Below are 20,555 nucleotides of genomic sequence, written 5' to 3'. Positions count from 1 at the left end.
TTACTCAACTCTACGTCTCGGCCACGGATTAAGGATCTGATCCGCTTCGCGGTTCGGCATTCGCCGGTCCCGTCATCTCGTTGGCTTATATATACTCAGACTGATTTCCCTGCTCCTCCCGATCCTTTGGCTCGACTGCTACAGGATTCTGACTCACGGATTATTATTCGACCTTGCCTGGTGGGAGTAAACACTGCTAATCTTCGTCCTCTGAGGAAAGCCTCGGCCTCACGCTGCACTCTACACTCTCCAAAAATGGCGCTGATCAACGCACACTCCCTGGTTAATAAGACATTTATTCTAAATGTTTTTATCTCGTCTTACAGTTTGGACTTCCTGTTTATCACTGAAACCTGGATGAAGGTAGGAGATCTGAGCCCTTATTCAGAACTTGTCCCAACAGACTATTGTTTTTACAATTCTCCCCGTCCTGTTGGTAGGGGTGGAGGGTTAGCTGTCATTGCTAAAGAAAGCTTTAGATCACGCTGTCAACTGCTACCCTCCTGATGAAGGACCAGCGCCTGGACGCGACGACAACGCAGTCCTGAAGTGTCAACTAGTCTCTCCTCTTCCGCCGGATCCAGGCTGTATCCAGATCCGATGAAGGACCTGCGCCTGGACGCGACGACAATGCAGTACTGAAGTGTCAACCAGTCTTTCCGTTTCCTGAAGTGAAGTGGCCGTATCCAGATCAGATGGTGGATCTGCACCTGGACCTAACCATGACGCATCCTGAAGTGCCAGCCTCATCAGCCCTGTGAAGGCTTCATCGACACAACCAGTCTGACTTCTGACCTGTAATGCTGCCTGGATCATAATCATACACTGTTCGCTCGTTGGCCAGAGGAGAACTGGCCCCCGACTGAGCCTGGGTTCTCCCAAGGTTTTTTTTCTCCATTCTGTCACCTGATGGAGTTTTGGTTCCTTGCCACTGTTGCCTTGGCTTTTGGCTTGCTTAGTTGGGGACATTTAATTTTCAACAATATTATTGATCTGCCTTATTATGGGTGGACGATGATGCAATTTTCTTCTAGAAACAAACTTTGTTGTATTATTTTCATGTTATCAATGTGAAGCTGCTTTGATACAATCTGTACTGTAAAAAGCGCTATATAAATAAAGGTGACCTGACTTGACTTGACTTGACTTGACTTAAGCTGGACTATGACGCTATTTTCTTTTAGATCTGCTGTACAGAAGAAACAAACTTTGTTGCATTATTCTCCTGTTATCACTGTAAAGCTGCTTTGAAGCAATCTGTATTGTAAAAAGATCTATATAAATAAAGGTGACTTGAATATATATATATATATTCAAGTTAACCAAAACTAAAATAATTATATTCATTTACTTAATTTGAATATTTAAATTATTTCAGTTCAGTTCATGAGTATAAAATATAACATATTTTAAATATAAAATATATTAATATACATTAAACAATTATATATATTTAACTGGATTCAAACAGCATAAAATCATTCTATACCAGTATTGCTTAAAAAATAAAACCAGCTCTGAATAAGAAACCAGTTCTTAGTCTCTAAACCTACGTGGCTGACCCAGGCGGAGATGGATGTATCTAGATGACTCGATCTGACTTTGGGAGGGATTTTATCTGAATAAGGGTGTACTCACACTAGGCGATCTAAACCGTGTTCCTTTAACCATCCCTGGCCCGCTTGGAAGAGGTGGTCCAGAGCACGGTTTAGTTAAACGGGTGCGGTATACGCAAGTAGTGTGATCGCTAACCGCGCCGGAGCACTGAACAGCTACTGCTCTTGAGTGTGCTGTAACTGTCATCATTTCAACAGCAAACATCGGTTTCACTTTATTTTGATGGTCCCTTTAACATATTCTGTTGACCATAAGTAATGTTGCACCTACATGTCTACTAACTCTCATTAGTGTTAGTAGAGTATTAGTGGACTGATAGGGTTAGGGTTAGAATAAGTTGACATGTAGTTGCAAAGTTGCTTATAGTTAGTAAAATGTCTGTTGGGGACCATCACAATAATGGGTTCGCAGATAAGCAGACAGTCTACTAATACTCTAATGAGAGTTAGTTGAAATGTAGTTGCAGAGTTACTTAACAGAATGTTCAAAAGGGACCAACAAAATAAAGTGTTCCCCAAACATCCTCTATTAATATTTGGACATTACACTTTTCAGTTAATTTAATTAAATCGAGTATATTTCGGTTCATAATCGGTCTGGTTATCACCTTATTGACGAACAGGACTTGTAGTTTGCGAGTAAAGCTGCCAATTCCTCAATCAAAGTCAGCTGCCTCTGAAATAATCTTCTGATACGTGCAGCACAATCAAGTGAAAATCGCTGCGTGGCAAATGATCAATCTAATAAGTCTATTAGTGAAAGCCAAAAATCAACTAAATTAATACGTTTTTTACAACAAATATGAAACATCACAGAACTTACTTAAGCTGGACTGTGATGCTATTTTCTTCTATTATTAAAAAAAAAACTATTTTCTGTTATCTCTGCTTTGTAAAGCTGCTTTGAAACAATCTGTATTGTAAAAATGTGACTTGACTTGAAAGCGCTTTTCTTCCTGTTTTCTTCAAAATAAAAGGTAACACTTTATTTTGATAGTCCACTTTAGAGATTCTACTAACAATAAGTAACTTTGTAACTACATGTCAACTAACCGTCATTAGAGTATTAGTAGACTGTATGCTTAATATCTGCTAACACTTTATTTTGATGGTCCCCCAACAGAAATTCTTCTGACTATAAGTAACTTGGCAACTACAAGTCAATTTATTCTACTAACCCAAACCCTAACACCTAACCATAACCTAACAGTCTACTGACAGCCTACTACAGTCTACTAATACTCTAATGACAGATAGTTGACATATAGTTGCAAGTTACTTATAGTTAGCAGGATGTCTAAAGTGGACTATCAAAATAATGTGTTACCCAGAAGGTTGCATTGTAAATGGCATAAGCATGCTCAGGCCCGGAACATTAAGTGCAAGTGTGAGTGCAGGCCAGTGGGGGAGGGGGGACAATCGCGCCAGGGAAAGGTACAAGACAACCGTGCCTAGTGTGAGCAGAGGCGTCGCAATAGGGTAGGCAAGCCAGGCAATTGCCTGGGGCCCCGCATTTTAAGGGGGCCCCCCGAGGGCTGATCATTCAAACAATCAGGAATGTTAATGTAAAGACGCACGCAGCAACATCTCCGCATCCCCCTTAGTGGGGCCCCTCTCTCGTTACCTGTTTATGCTTTTACCGTCTCGCCTCAGAAGCCTTTTTCAAACTGGAGCATCGCTTACTCGCGGTATTTAGCAAGTGCATGATTTGATTTGTTAAACATGAAAAGGACTTATCTGTCTGGCATGGCCGCTCACTCTAACCTTAACATAGATAAATGTTCGCTATTATTAGGCGCATATCCAAGTGTTTGTGCGGAGTGTGGAGCACGCACTACATGACATGATGGAGGCGCCGACACGATTACTGCCATTTTCCTATAAACAGCGGAAACAACTTAAAATACTCCATTTGTGGCCATACAGAAAAGAATAATGCATCAGTCGCAACTACTTTTATTTGTGTAAACTCACAATAACAAGAAAACTTTGTGCTTTTGTAAAATAAAATAAAACAATCAGGACGCGCTTTCATGGACTGTGAATTGGAGCGCGTCTCAAAAATAAACAGAAGCACAGCGTATAGGCTACTAGCCTCACATACATGATAAATATTCTATATAATTCTAATAATCTATATAAAGCTTGAAATGTCCACTTTTAAACAATACATTTACTATAGTTGGCATTATTTCATTAGTAATAATCCAGGTCTTTACATTAAACTGGTTGAGTAAACAATTAGTTAATGAACTAATAAAACAAATATTGATAAGATGCTAACTATATATGTCTAAATAGAATTGCTTGTTCCATCACGCAAATGACTGTTTTAAGGTGACAATCTGTTACACATTTGAAGATTTACTGTGTCTTGAAAATTGTTGTATTGTATCTTCTGTTATAAGATGAAGATTGACTTTTCGTTAATTAAAAAAATAAGCACACAATGTTGTAAAAAATAAACAACTTATGTTCTGTTAGATGTTCTGTTTTGACTACTTTTTGAATTTTGTATAATAATATCTCTAGGTAATGAAGATATATTAACAAAAAAATCTTATATATTATATAAAACATATACAAAATACATAGAAAAAAAAGGGCCTCATTGATTAATTTTGCCTGGGGCCCACACTCAGTGTTGGTTCACCTCTTGAGTGTGAGTAAACCCTAAGAGAGCCTGTTGATTGACAGCTCAGTGTAGAATTGGGATGCGATGCAATTCCTGTGGCCGACTGTTATCCTTCCTTTTATTCTTCCATCTTCCACAAGATTCTGGGGCATTATGGATGATCAATGCAGAGAAGCGGGTCATTTAGATAGACTTGGCGCGCAGAGCTCACTTGCTGTAAACCTGCTCCTAATGGAGCACTTAAGCGACACATGCAGTACACCCGAGAGTCATTTACTCAGGCGTGCTGGTGTGGGAGTAATCATTTAAAGCCGAGCTGAACGGATCAATGGAGTTGTAATTGTCAGAACAAACGGTTGGTTTCAAGGCTTCGCCGCCCACTGTTTGTTATCAGCCTCATCTTGTAATAGAAATGGATTCAGTGTTCTTTTATCCAATCAGTTTTCATTTGACGAGGTTCTTTAATAACATGCGGCAACAACATCCCCTGCTGCATTTTATCAATATGCATTAGCGGTCTGCAATATCACTAATGTATATGACGGAAGGGTTAAATGAATCTTCTCCCGCTTAAAGCCGTAGATTAGCACTGTGCTCTCTGAGCTACTATAAATTTAGTGAATTATTAATGTGGGGGAAATGACACCGCCTCCCCGCCACCCCCCGGCTCATCTGAGACCTGATTAAATTTAATCCGCAGAGTAATTCTTAATGCACTTACACTGAATTGACCATATGGTGACCATGAACTGTCTCACCTTTCATAAAAAAAACAAAGACATGGTATTAGCGGCATTTGCGGTTGAGCAGCGTAGCATTATTAGTGGAGTTAGCTAAGGCAAGAATGATACAGTCATTTAATCAAGCTTGTTGAGGGGTTGTGCTGTATTTATTAAGTGATTAGACTAACAATGTTCAATGAAATGTGTACTAAAAACAACAAAAAAATGTCCTTGCAGCCACCCTAGCAACTGCCTTTCACTATTCTAGCAACCAACAAAGACATCCTAGTAATCATCAACCACACTATTGCAACACTGTAGCAACACACTAAAAATCTCTCAGAACATTTCATAACACCCTGACAACCATTTAGAAACACCCTGGCAACAGTCTATCAACATCTTAGCAACCAGTAAAGACACCATCAGCCACACTATTGCAACAGTGTAGCAACACACTAAAAATCTCTCACAACACCCTAGCCGTATCCTAGCAACCACCCTAGCATGCACTGGCCCACACCAAGGGTTTCACAACACTTGCAACAGTTTCAAAATACCTAAGCAACCACCCTGGACACCAGAACAACAGTCTAACAATACCAGTGTATCTATCAACCACCCAGAACACACTAGTAACTGTCTCTCAATCAAAACCCTTGCAATCGCCCAAAACACCATAGCAACAGCCTAAAAAGACCTTAACAACTGCCGACAACAACCCTGGAACCACCTAGCAACCACCCAAAAACCCCAAGCAACCACTGAACCACATCAAGGGTTCCACAACTTCCTTGCAACAGTTTGGAAACACCACAGCAACCACCTTGAACACCCTAGCAACAGCCTACCTTGCACTTGTCCACAGCAACCTTGTAATTACAATACACCACCCAGAACACCCTAACAACTGCCTCTCAACACCCTAGCAACCATCAAACAACACGGTTTCACAACAACCTTGCAACAGTTCAGAATCACCCTAGCAACCGCACAACAGCACACAAAAAAAAACTAGTTCATGCAGTCAGTGTATCTGATGCATTTATATTTTACACAAGATCCTGCGAGTATTAGTTCATTGGTTGATGACTGTGTTTTGTAACAAATGTGGTAGCATATGTTCAACGGTTCCTCAAGCAAGACGACATTGAAATTCCCTGCGCGCGACACAGAACCCATTTGCCTTTTGTTTTCTATCAGTTCTAACAATAGCCACTTGTCCTTTTCACATTGTGTATATAAACAGTCCAAAGAAGCAATTAATTGCTGTGATGCAGATGATTCCAGCGCAGGAAAACACTCTAAGCCCGGTGTGTAATATCATCTACATCTAAAGCAATGGAAAGGTTAGAGTAACAATTGGAACAGCACTTGCAAAGAACAGACATGAATAATTACTAGATTCTTCAAGGTGACATTTAAAAATGAATCTCAATGGGAAAGGGCACATGCAGGAAGTCAATAAAAAGAGGCTAGGACAGGAACAGGAAGGCAGGTAAAACTTATTTATACAGACTTCTATAGCATGCCTCAATGTCATTTAAAGGGGTGGTATAATGCCCTTTTCACAAGATGTAAAATAAGTCTTTGATGTCCCCAGAGTGTGTATGTGAAGTTTTAGCTCAAAATACCCCACAGATATTTTTATATAGCATGTTAAAATTGTAACTTTTTGGGGGTGAGTAACCCCCAAAAACGCACCGTTTTGTGTCTGTTCCTTTAAATGCAAATGAGCTCCTGCTCCCAGCACAGAGGGCGGAGCTACAACAGCTTGCACTCACACAGACATGCACTGAAAATTTCTAAAACTTTTAGCCTTTTATGTTCAAACCGGAGTAAGACAATGATGGAGACAAGACTCAAGAAGAGGTGACAACATGTATGCAACAGGACGTTTCTGAATGGTTAGTTGATGAATTTATGTAGCTTATGTGTAGTTATCTTCTAGTCATTGATTAGCATATTCTGTCTTGATAATCTATAAATTGTGTTCAGGGGGCGGGGTTTATGTAAATTTTAGGGTTGGTGATGTCACTAACCCGGGAGGAATGTCATGTAGTCCCTACCAGTCATCTGTTGTAGTCCTTAAAAAGCGATTTCTTTAAAAGCAAATATCTCCCTTTGCTTTGAACTTTGAGCATTGTAACTTTGCAGATGTTGTTTATGCTCAAACAGCAACATTACACACTAACTAAAGTTAAAAAAGTGAAATCATAATCAACCACCCCTTTAAGTGACCAGCTGACATTACCGATACAGTAGTGGCCAAAACTGATGTTTTTTTTTTTTTTTTATGACCATATGGGCCATATTTATTAAACAGAGCAAATTAGTGTGAAAACGCAATCCCATAAAAGCTCAGATGGGAGTGGAAAGTTCTACGCATGATCTACTGACGACGCACAAATGAAAGAACACAGACGCAGCCGGATCATTTCCATAATGACCAACCCAATCTACCAAGAGCAGCGCAGATTAGCATCTGGTTTAAGATATGCTTTTTGCGGGGCATTAAATCATTGTGCAAATACCAGAAAATTGACTAGTGCAAACCTTAGTAAATCACCTTGCATTACTCTCCTCCCAAGAATTTTGCATCTGAGAGGGAAACTCCTTCAAATGCATAAGGTCAGCTGCAAAAATAACCCTGTCCACACCTTTTCAGTGCTAATTTTTCACTGCGTGTCTTTAGTAAACCCTGACAGTAGCTCTTTAATGCCAAAAGAGAGGCAAGCTGTTAGTATATCTGACCCTATGAGTTTGAATAACAATCAAAATATGAGGAAAATATTTCTATTTTTTAAATATGAAGGAAGAATAAAACACTAAACTAGAAAAACAAAAAGCTCACAGGAAAAAGCAAGCATTGACTACAACAGAATCAGTTATTGATATTCCGTTGGTTCTCTCTTGTTTTTGCATGTGTTCATAATTTCTTTGTGTGACTGGCCAAAATAACTGCACAATTTGGCATGTTTCATTGTGTTATCACAAATAAAATAATTGCTTGGAGCACAACTATGCAGCAAAAAGTTTAAGAAATGTTTAATAATATTTGAATAAAGCTTGTCAGTATTCCTAGGCTAGACACCACCTTTGGCCACTATAAGGCTGGGGATTTTTGGTTCTGGATGAGCTATATCGAAGTTTAACACTTACTGTTAAAGTTTGTTCAAATCCCCCCAACCTTAAGCATGAGTAATAATTATTCCTTAGCAAATACCACTAAATATGGCCGACTGAAATAATCAGAAGCTGTCAGTGAGGAGGAGAGAGCACTTACATTACGATAATCCTGCTAAGACTTAATATTTATATTTAATATTTAACATTTACATTTAAATTAGTTTTGGAAGCGTCTTGCAAACGTGGAGGTTGGTAATTTAAGACCGTTTAAATGGCAATGACAGACAAGCATGCTTGATGCAGGTATTGGGAATTTGTGGGTGAAATTAATAAGTATGAAAGCAGTCTCCAAACAAAATCTAAAAATAAAGCTGAGGAAAAATTGAAAGAAATTGCAGTCAAGTCCCATTGCAATCATTCTTGCTAAGGTAAGCTTCACTATCACTTATTGCTCAAATTATTACATTTTGACATCAAACTTATCCTGCATCCTTTGTTCATTTTTTGTTAATGCATTTGTTTGTATTGATACATAATAAATAATTTACATAATATCTCAGTTAATACTTTTTCAAAACAATCATTTTAGCAAAGTTAGTACTATTTTTATAAATAAAATAATTTATGTAAAAAAAAAATGCTGTCATTAAAATGTTTCTTTTAAAAACATAGACATTACCTTAAAAACGTACCTCTAAATATCTTTTTTTTGTCAACATTTTTGCATATTTCTAATTTTGAAGTTAAAAGGAACAGTTTAAGAGGTTAAGACACTAACATAAAAAATTAAATAAAAAAAAATTGGACTTGATAAGGACCACCCTATTCCATATATATATATATATGTATATATATTTTTATAATATTTATTCTATTTTTTAATGCAATTTTTTGGGAGATTTGTTTTTTTATTTACCTTTAAATTACTAGATTTGATCAGTAAATAATAAATAAATAGTCATTTAAGAACATTCCTCAAAATAATTTCATGCAAAACCCTTTTAATTCAGGTCACCATATCTTACATTGGGTGTCGTTGCTGACCTCTTGTGGAAAAATAAATTATATAACATGATATTTCATGACTCTTGCCACTAGATGGTCTTACAGCACTATTTGGAGCAAATGAGCTGTTATGCTTGGGTCCTTAAGTCAGTTCTTTTCAGTATGCATTCAGGTATTTATTTATTTTTTGGTAAAGTTTTAGCATTTTTAGTTAGAATATTGAGCATTTTTAGGTTTTTCTATGTGTACTGAATTCCTCGCATTCCATTCATTTCTAAGGGGGTCAAATTGACCCGTGAGGGAAGGATTTGTTACTTTTTTAAATTTCAACCACAAAACTCCTTGAATCCATTCAATTTTTTAGTGTGTATTTGTGGTTCAAGTGCGACAAAAGTCCTAGGGTCTTGGACCGCTCCGATGAACACAATTTTTTTTTTAAATAATTAAAAATGGATTGCACACTTTCAATGTACACATACTTGTATACTTGCTCACATTTCGGGCCCAAGACAAATGCAAGTGTTAGTGGTGTTTCTCTGATAAGTGGCTTTGGAATCCCTGGACAGACTCAAACCAGGTCAACAAATGGGCATAAACATATCCTAGTGTCAGATTTTGCACCTAGTGAAATGTCTTTTCTTTCATGTCTTTCTTTCAATAGTGAACATTTGAAACCGCTGCATTGTTGTTTACCTCTTTGCAATTCATGCATCCCATTCTGGAAACCAGCATGCATCTTCTGCTGAAACGCTTCAGTTCTCCATAGTTCATGAAGGCAGTCCATCTCAAAGGCACAGCTTCCCGTCTCAGCTGGCCGCCTGCCTTTTGATTTTATGTGGAGGGCACTCAGAGCAAAGCAATCAATTTCTAGGGTGGTTGAAGAAAGAACACAAAGTGAGAGGTGTTTTGTTTGGCGGACCCTTTAGAGCAGCAGTTCAATTGCTCACCTGAAAACTAGAGGGTCAATAGACTGTTGACGGTGTCCCTGAACCCGTGGGACATCAGCGCAGCATCGATCTGCATGGGAAATATTCTTGCTTGTTTGAGGAATCATTCATTTTTGTAACACAAACATTACAGGAAGAGTTTTGGGCTGAAGGGTAATGATGAGCAATAGTAGTACTGATGCTTGCATCACTAACAAGCAGTCTGTGCATCAGAAATACAGTACAGTACATTTCTCATTGCAGGACTAGAATACCCCAGGACAAGCACACATTCAGTCTGTTGATTGTCATAAATGAATTTGGCCATGTTTCAGCCCCGTTGGAGATCCAGAGTGTTTTGGAGTGGCTGAGAAACGCAATTAGACAGTTTAATGTGACAGAGGGAATATTTACACAGGATTCTCGAGATAGCTGACAGTGGCAGCGCTGAAGCAAGACACATTAATTCATTTCTCTTCTCCTGTGAGACAGACGTGATGACGATTGTGCTGATTTTCTCCTAAGAGTGAACATCTCTGAATTCTCAATCCAAAGCCTACTGTATCATATTTGATAGACAAATTTCTAAGGCCTGTAAATGATCAACATGATCAAAACTTGCTATAAAAAAACACAATCTACTACATGGCTTCTGTCATCTGATTGGTAGTTCATACTTTTTTAGTAAGTAAAATAGTATAATTGTAAAAACACCCACTATCAGCTTGTGGTTCACAATGATCTGCAGGCTTTTGAGGAACGTTTGTTTGTTTGTCTCTCAATCATCATTGTATTGCACTGTATTATATGTTTTGAAACTATACAGAGATTTGATCATAAAACGAAACATTTAAATATAAGCTTACTACGACATTTTTTTTGTTATATTCTGATAGTTATATATATTTATGTAAGTAGTCTGTTATTATACATAAAAATCTCATTGATTTACAAACTATCAGAATGGCATCTTACTTTACTTACGTCATTTAATAACAGTAAATGCACCAACTTGCATATTTTTGCTCAGCTTAAATAAAATTGAGGTGGTTTTACTTCTCGCTCCATATTTCCTCTATATCAAACTACATGAGCCATAAAAGCCTGATGTATTGAATATGATACTCAACAACTGTCAAAAGTTTCAATAAATTGTTCCATTTTGTAATGATTTTTCTGACCCTTAATTCAAATTTTAGGCTTTAATTGGTTAAGACCAGAGATGGGACCAAGTCATACATATGCAAGTCTCAAGTAAGTCTCAAGTCTTAACCTTCAAGTCTCAAGTAAGTCCCAAGTATTTTTTTCTTGGGCAAGTCAAGTCAAGTCAAGTCACAGGCTATGTCAAGTCAAGTCAAGTCAAGTCAAGTCCTGTAGTAGGTCAAGTCAAGTCCAAGTCAAGTCACCTTATTATTGTAATTTTACCTGCAGAATCTGATCTTAATAAAGTGAAAAGACAAGATATCAGTTACTGTCAATAAATTACAATAATTTGGATTTGCATTGTAAATACTCATGTTCAGTAAAATACATCATGGAATCAAGCAAAATTGTAACTTCATAAAATTATTTATTTTTCACTTCGGCCAACAGTGTTTAAAATGTAACAAAGTTTAATGTTGTACATAAACTGTGTTTACAATAAGTGTATTGTGATTGTCAAAACATTTTAGTAACTAAACTGAATTGTATTCGGTTTAGTGACAACATGTTACAATGTTTACATGGTACAATTTCTGGTAAGCTACGCTTTTTTATTATTTCAATTCAATTCAATTATTGTGATCTGACTTAATATTGACTCATTTGGATAAATATTAGGTAGGCTACACAAGATAGGCACTCATTTTTTTCAAGAAAAAAACAACTCACCTAATGCTGTAAACATACAGAGAGATATAATGCGTTTTTTTTAATAATAACAACTTTATTTAATCATAAGTAAAAATATAATAAATATGTAATATAGTACACATATTTAGCAAAATACTTTTTATAGCCAACTAACGTGCTATAGCCTATATGGTCATCCAATGGCTTTCCTGAGGTAAATGTTATGTGACATAATTGTTCTCCAGCTGTTTTATTGACCCATTTGTTTGATTGATTGGTCGATATTATGTATGAGGAATATACATTTCGGTAAGTTCAGCTGTACTGTATCTTTCAACATTGTTCATTCGTGTTTATTTACTAGCTAGAGATGATCGGTTCACGTGCCGCGCTAGGGATCTGCGTCACATTTACAAGCGCCAAAACGGTATTTATTGTTTGAATTTCGTAATAAAAATGACAGAATCTGAGAGCTGAGATTTTTTTATATCGTAACCTGCTCTTGTGTCACGATTTTTCTGTGCGTGAGAAAATGAATGAGAGCGTGTGAAAAGTCAGTGTCGCGTGTGTCTCACGGTGAATGCGTGAGAGTTGGCCGCGATGTTAATGGTGCATGTCTTGCAAAGCGCTGTTCGTCTTTTGCCATCTTGTGAATAATTCTCATTCTCGAGGCCGAAAGCGATGACCCTCGGTACCCCTCCGGCTGACATGTTGATGTGATATCTGATCTAAGTGGGCGTGGTGTGCAAAGTACGAGAGGGCGCGACTGATGATAGTGTAGTGATCCAGTCATGACAACGCTATTCTCAGCCTGCGCTCCAGCTGGGTAATCAACTTTATTTTTTTTAAATAATTTATATATTTTATATTCAAACTGAAAAAATTATGTGATTAACACTCAAGTCATTCAAGTCATCGTGTCTCAAGTCAAGTCAAGTCCCGAGTCTTTAACTTCCAAGTCCGAGTCAAGTCTCAAGTATTTTATTTTTTGTCAAGTCAAGTCACAAGTCATAAAAATAGCGACTCGAGTCGACTCGAGTCCAAGTCACCAAGTCACAAGTCCCCATGTCTGGTTAAGACAGTATCAAAGAGGTCACAACATGAAAAACAATGTGCCAACTCAAGGCACCATTGCACCACAAAAAAAACAATTCTTATAAAACATTCATGGCACCGAATTAAGCCGTTATATGTGATGTTTAAATGATGAATCTTCCTTGGCATATTTGAGACTCGCAGGATTCGCAGCTGAACATTGAGATATTTTGTGTCTGTTTGCAGATTGCAAGCACGATCTCAAGTTCTTCCCCCTCGTTTCTCTCTACTTCTTCATTTGCCAGGTCTTTTCCTCTTTCCCAGGATGCCTCACTTCGAAACCAGCCCATTAATTGGGCAGCGAAAGCTGTACCATCTGCGACGAGCCCGTCGGCATCACTCAGGTTTGATTTATGACTGCATGGTCCAAATCATAAAGAGCTCAGCTGAACACAGACCGCGCTCTTGCTGCCCATTTCCCGCTTCCAGTTCACACAGACATGAGGTAAATGAGACTCTCTGCCACGTCTCCTCTCGCTCCCATGAATTACATTACGGTAACGGCCGTCACGGCACAGGCCTGTTTGTTTTAACCCACCGTGCTGCACGATTTCCACCTGTGATCGATGTGTCGTGCTGCACGGGGTGATAACCATTGATTGCGGTGTCAAACAGACTACTGCTGGGTAATTTATAAAAGTAGGCCACAAGTGTCCGTTGTATAACTCTGAGACTCAGAAGTGTTCAGGGAACGCTTATGTTAGTCTTAAATTAAGTTTCTCCAAAAAGAAAAAAGTTTTAGACAAATGTATATGCGCTAGTTTTATTCTTAAAACTTAATATTCAACAATATTATTGATCTTACTATTTGACACTTTTGAATGAGAACTGAACTGAGCTGGATGATGACATCACCGTTTTCTCCAGAGCTCCTGCATAGATAAATGAACTAAATTAATAACTAATGATTTTTAAAACGGAAATGAATCAACACTGGACTTACTTAAGCTGAACAATGACAATATTTTCTTAGAGCTGCTGTACAGCCGAAACAAACTTTGTTCATTATTTTCCTGTTATCACTGTATTGTAAAAAGCACTATATAAATAAAGGTGACTTGACTTGACTTAAAACTCTCTGAGTTCATTTGCCAGGAGGCACCCTTGCCAAAGATTAAGCATAGCATCAGCTCTGGCAGGTCATGTTAGTCAAGCTCACATCAGCTGACTCTCAGCTGATCCAAGTCTACTAGGAATACGACGCCTATCACCGTATACATATATAAGCTCCTTCAGTATTATCAGCAGCTATCGTGTTTCTTAGGAGCTAATTACCCTCCTCCTTCCCCAGCTCCTCCTCTCGTCCAGTCAGTATGGCATTCTGATTCCCCTTGAATCAGAATAAATTCTCGAAATATGTTGTACTTTAAAATCTTGAATTAATGATATCTGCAATACATTCATGTTGGTTCTGTTCTGTTTACCCTAAGGGGGTTTTATTGCTGCTCTCCCTGCTCTTATTGATGCTAGTCTGCATGATGCACAGGGAGTTCTTGCCCAGAACAGAACCATACCGCCAATTCTAACTATATGCAATTGCCAATCGTATTTGACGATAGTGGTCCTGACAGAAATACACTACTACTACAAGTTCTCTTAAAGTGTTAGTTCACCCAAAAATGAAAATTATCCCATAATTTACTCACCCTCAAGCCTGTATGACTTTCTTCTTTCAGCCAAATACAATCAATGTTATATTAAAAAATATACTGGCTCTTCAAAGCTTTAGAATGGGAGTGAATGGTACCTTAGATTTTGAAGCCCAAAAAGCGCAACCATCCATCATAAAAGTAATCCATACGACGCCAAGGGGTTGATAAAGGCCTGTTGAAGCAAAGTGATGATTTTTTGTAAGTAACACATCCATATGTATAACTTTATAAACTCCAATCACTGGCTTCTGGTAAAGGCCATATGTGAGTCGAGTTCCGAAGAGTGAACTCTGACTTAACCCTTATAGCATCAATAGATCAGTGCTTAGGAGTAACTAGCTGTAACGGTCATCAGCTGGAGTGCCCTCGAGAACCACCAGAGGGCACTCCATTTCAGATTGTCATTTTCCCTCACAACTACATTTCCCATACTCACTGCTCAGGCTCATCTTCACTGATCACATTCACCTGTTTGTCATTACCTTGTTTAGCTCACCCCTTATAAGCCTGGTTTTCACATTCAATCACTGCGTAGTTTTGCATGTGTTGCACTGCATCTCTGAGCATTTCTTTGGTTCCCTGTATCTCTGAGCATTTCTTTGGTTCCCTGTATTTCTGAGCATTTCTTTGGTTCTCTGTATTTTGGTTTCTTGGACTCTCTGCCTGCCTCTGGATTACCCGTTTGCCTTGTCCCCTGCCTGCCTCTGGATTACCCGTTTGCCTTGTCCCCAGCCTTGTGTGTTTGTTTGTTTGTTTGTTTGGACTGCCTACCTGGGGCCCGTTCTTCGTACGTCGCTAACTCAGTTAGCTGGATTTGATTGTTGACGATTTGGGATGATCTTGGATTGTTTGGTTCTTCGAAGCTCATCCTGGACTTGCTGTTATAGCAACAGGTGCGCAATCTTAAACCTGCCCGGGAGCAGGCTTATTTCATGTAAACAGGATTAGACTGCGGCTCATAAGCAGAGCTGATACGGAAGTCCAGCGCAGCGCGATAGTGCACTTTCTGAGATATATATTTTTTCTCGTGACTCGTGAGATTGTCGTTTACATTATTAATTTGTTGGAAACGCACATTTATTTTCGACTTGTCGGAGTCGGGCTTAAACTACAGCACAAACTGTTTGCATTGCCCTAAGATTATTTGCGAGTGGCTCTTTCCTTTACACTATTGGAGATGCGGAGAACTTGATGGAAAGTGCTGTCTGTCGTGTCATTCGGAGTTTACCTGGCGCTTTTAGGTTTAAAAAACAGTTGTAGTTTTTTTTTTTTTTTTTTGGGCATTTCCAAGCCAGTTTAGACCCAATGTTGTAAAACTTTTTTTCTTTTTTTTTTCTTTTTTTTTTCTTTTTTTGGCTATCATAATTTTTATGAGGATCATGCAATCGTGACCATGCCGATTACAGTAGCCTATATGTCACTCAGGCTTAAAGGGATACTCCACTTTAAAATGAAAATTCTGTCATCATATACTCACCCTCATGTTGTTTCAAACCGGTATGAATTTCTTTCTTCTGCTGAACAGAAAGGAAGATATTTAGAAGAATATCAGTAACCAGACAGTTTCTGGTCTCATTGACTTCCATAGTAGGAAAAAATTATACTATGGAAGTCAATGAGACCAGAAACTGTCTGGTTACTGATATTCTTCTAAATATCTTCCTTTCTGTTCATCAGAAGAAAGAAATTCATACAGGTTTGAAACAACATGAGGGTGAGTATATGATGACAGAATTTTCATTTTAAAGTGGAGTATCCCTTTAACGTGATTGGTACCAAGACTATAGGCTGCCATCAAGGCCTCAATGAAGGGGATTATGTGAACAGAAAGGGGGTTCACAATGTAAATGTGCAGCCCAGTTACTATTGTGATTCTTAATATTCCAGATTATATCAAATAAAAAAAAAAGGCATTTGACTAAAATCTTCCATATCACAAATGTGAAAGCAAAATGGCCAGAATCTGTGCATGACTGAAGAATTTTCAGAGATTCACATTTATGCACATTATTTGAAAGTGGTAGGAAAGTTCCACAATTAAATATCAAGCTCACTGTATTACATACACTTTTGCTGATCCTAACAGAACTGCATTTTTTCATAGGTGATTATGACATGTTCCTGCCTGCAGACAGGTGTTTTATGATCCCATTCCCTGACCCAAACCAGTTACAATGCAGCTCTAGCCAGGACAAGGGCACACAATGAAATTAACTTTGGCTAACTAAAGGGAAGATTTCAGTGTCTGAAAAGTCTGAGGGTTGAACACCTGACAGGGCCTGGGACATTGTTGCATATACAACATTGCCACAAAAAAAAACAAAAAAAAAACTTTTCATTAAATGTTTAATAAAAGACAAATATGCTTAGCTCCTTGAGTTTTATTTCAATTGTTCTTTGTAAAGACAAGCCAGTGGTCAAGTGCCTGCAACAAGAGATATTAGACACATGCCTCATGCAACAAATAAAAAGGAAAAGTTGGCTCTACACTGCCCACCTGTAGGCCTATGTCTCCTCTGTCTGTGCAGACTCTTCTGTAGGCCTTTCTGTAGATGTGGAATCCTGCAACTTATATTGCAGTCATAATGCATACAAGTATAAATTAAGTAAAGTTATTTATGCACTTGCAGGTAGGCTAGTTCCTCCATATGACAGTTATCTGAGAGGGTTTATTCACTGTCCAGTGCAATGGAAACAAATGGACATTACAAAGTCTTATCCTTTCTTTCCTTTGGAAAGTTAGAAAATGTCCACTTACTGCACATATTTCAGCCACCACTTTCTTGGGAACAGATACAAGTGTTGGTGTATTATGTAAAAGTGCACAAAAGAGGAAAACACAATGTCATTACAATGAACTACACTCGGGAAAAATGTGCTCAATAACTCATGGCAAAATATTTTTACATTAACATAAGTTTATTAGTTTTCACTTTCACAAGTCAAAGCAATTCATCATTACTCAAGATTTAACAGTTGAAATGACTATACAGCCTTAATTTAATGCAGCAAAAATTATTTTACAGTGTAGGCTACTAAGATCTTTTCAAAAAAATTCTCAGCCTTTTTTCTTGATTGCTTTTATAAACAGACAACCATTTATTTAACAGTGCCTTTTATAAAGGAGACTATAATATAACTAAAAATTACCATTATGTAGAATACTTTTGTACTTCACTTTTATTTGTTCCCATGTTCTAGTGTGGTGACTCTGACATTACAATGAACAAAGTAATTATGCAATTATTAAAATACAAAAATATAGGCTATTAAGTGATGAAAACATCTAACATATGGCCACTTCTAACGGATTTAAATTGTCTGCTACTTTTTGCCAGCCCTCTCTCCTGGCTTTTGCAAACTTTGAGGTGTTCCCTGGCGTTTTGATTAAACATTAAAATTCCGAATAAACTTCGACTATTAGTTCTTGCTCTGCTGAGGAGAAAAACTGAGCGCGCTCTTTGGCCACGCTGAACAGCCAATAGCAGCGTTGCTGATCAGTGTTTCTACTATCGATACATATCCCCTTTTAAACCAGCGCATGAACGCGCAATTATCTCAGATAACTCAATCCAGCTATACTAATCCTATCCGGTGTTGTGCCGAATTTCGACCCCCTGCCAAATTATTACCCCCCTCGTTGAAGTCAGTACCTGATTGCCTAATCCTAACCCCACCCCTAATCCTAACCCCTCCCCCACAACTAATCCTAAACCTACCAATACTAGGGGGGTAATAATTCGGCAGGGGTCGAAATTCGGCACGACACCGGCAAGTGTGTTCGAAGAACCTAATTAGCCGGATCATGATTAGCACGATGATATCATCTTGGATGTCTCATTTGATCTCGGATGTTTTAAGCAACGTACGAAGAACGAGCCCCCGGACTTTGACCTGTTGCCTGTTTATTTGTTTACTTGTCTGGATTGTCCCCTTCTGATTAAAGCTGCATTTGGATCTAAACTTTCTGGTCTCCGAGCAGTTCGTGACACTAGCTAAGTAGGTATTTATACCTGAGGGTTGTTCCATAAAACAAGATTAGAATACAGGCTTATTTTGGTTAGTCAGACTTATTGTCTGTGGATTCTGTTTCATAAAGCAAACTTAAAATAGTTCAAACTCAGTTACCCTGGCAACTTATGCTGGGAAACTAGCCTGGTCCAGGGCAGGCTAACTGTCAGGCTAAGCCTCAGTTGTTACACAGATCCTCTAACACTGACCGACAAGAACACAATGATATTACCACTGACACTCTCTCATACCATTATTGGACTTTATTAACCACTATTAGTCCAAAAAGAAATACACAGTATACAGAAAATCAACTTTAAGGCTACAATGATAAATTAGACAATATAGACCTAGATAGATTAATGTCATCTCATTGTGCCACTTTTTTAACTTATTGTGTTCATAGAGTGAGCCTTTTTCACTGATTGTTTACAGATAGATAGATAGATAGATAGATAGATAGATAGATAGATAGATAGATAGATAGATAGATAGATAGATAGATAGATAGATAGATAGATAGATAGATAGATACTACAGGTTTTCTTTTTTTACTGGCTGAATGATTTGTGCCCAAGATTTAATTAGATTGTTTTAAAGATTTATGAATACATTTCTCTCTGGTTTTGTTTGGCAGCTGTAGTACATGTTTATGGTTATTAGAAGAACATTAGAACACAATCTAAAAAAAGAAGAAGCTTTTTAAAGCAGAAGTTAAAATCACAAAATTAAAAATAAATAATTACAAAATCACAGACTACATTTTAACTGGTAAGATGAATCTGAGCTTAGTAATTGACAGTATATTAGCCTACATTTGATTTACCCCATTACAATAGTCCCTTTACAGTTATTGCTATCATAAAAATACATAGGTTTAAAATTCTAAATAAGGCACATCTAATGTCCAAATAACAAATATTTTAGCATATATATATATATATATATTATGTACTTTATTATGTCTTTCAATTCAAACACATTTAACACAATTATCCAAATGGGCAGTTCATTTAAAGACATCATATTTTCCCCCAATAAATTTTCCTTCTTTTTCCTTCTATTTTTTTTTCTTTTGTGATAATACCCACCAACACACAGCCTAAAAAACACATAATTAGAACAATAACCAAAAAGTACATAGTTACACACTTTTACATATGATTTAAGGGGAAAAAGACAAAAAACAATAAATAAATATTAAATTTAACATTCACATATTTATATGAAACTCTTATAATGACACATAAGTAATATTATTTAAATATCAAATATTCAATATTAAATAAGTCAATAAATAAAATAACAAATAACTAGAAATAAAAGGGAGGGAGGGTTATATAAAAATGTAGTTAATGTAGGCTAATATATATTCCTTTATTTTATGGAATATTCTTTGATTTTAGAGTTGCACATATCTTTTCAAAATGTATACATTTGCTCTTAATTTCACGTTATCCTCTCCATAATGTACTTTAGAAACTAAATCTACTCATTTAAAACTGGGGATTCTTGCTTTCTCCAAAAAATGATTGCATTAAAAGCTGTAATTCTCAGCATTCTAAATAAGTACAGGTATATGTAATCTTTATTAAGTAGCATAGGTCCTATACCCAAAACTATGTTTTGTATCTTTATATATTTAGTTTCTTAAAACAAATCTTCCCTGAATTAGGCTACTTCTGTTCAATTTTTTTATTAGAAGAATAAAATATATGAGTGTAATGAGCTAGAAGTTCACTGCAACTTATCCAACATCCTAAAGATAAATTATTATAATTAGAAGATATTTCTGGTGTTATAAAATATCGCATATTAATTTTCCAAGCAAAATGTATATTTTAGTCAGAATTATTGCGCTCCTATATGGCGCGCATGCGCGCAGCAGCGCTCGTTCAATATGAATATTATCAGCAAAATGGGTATATTTG

Source organism: Rutilus rutilus (genome assembly GCF_951802725.1).
Source record: "Rutilus rutilus genome assembly, chromosome: 21".
Classification (NCBI taxonomy): domain Eukaryota; kingdom Metazoa; phylum Chordata; class Actinopteri; order Cypriniformes; family Leuciscidae; genus Rutilus; species Rutilus rutilus.
Note: the sequence above shows the minus strand (reverse complement) of the source record.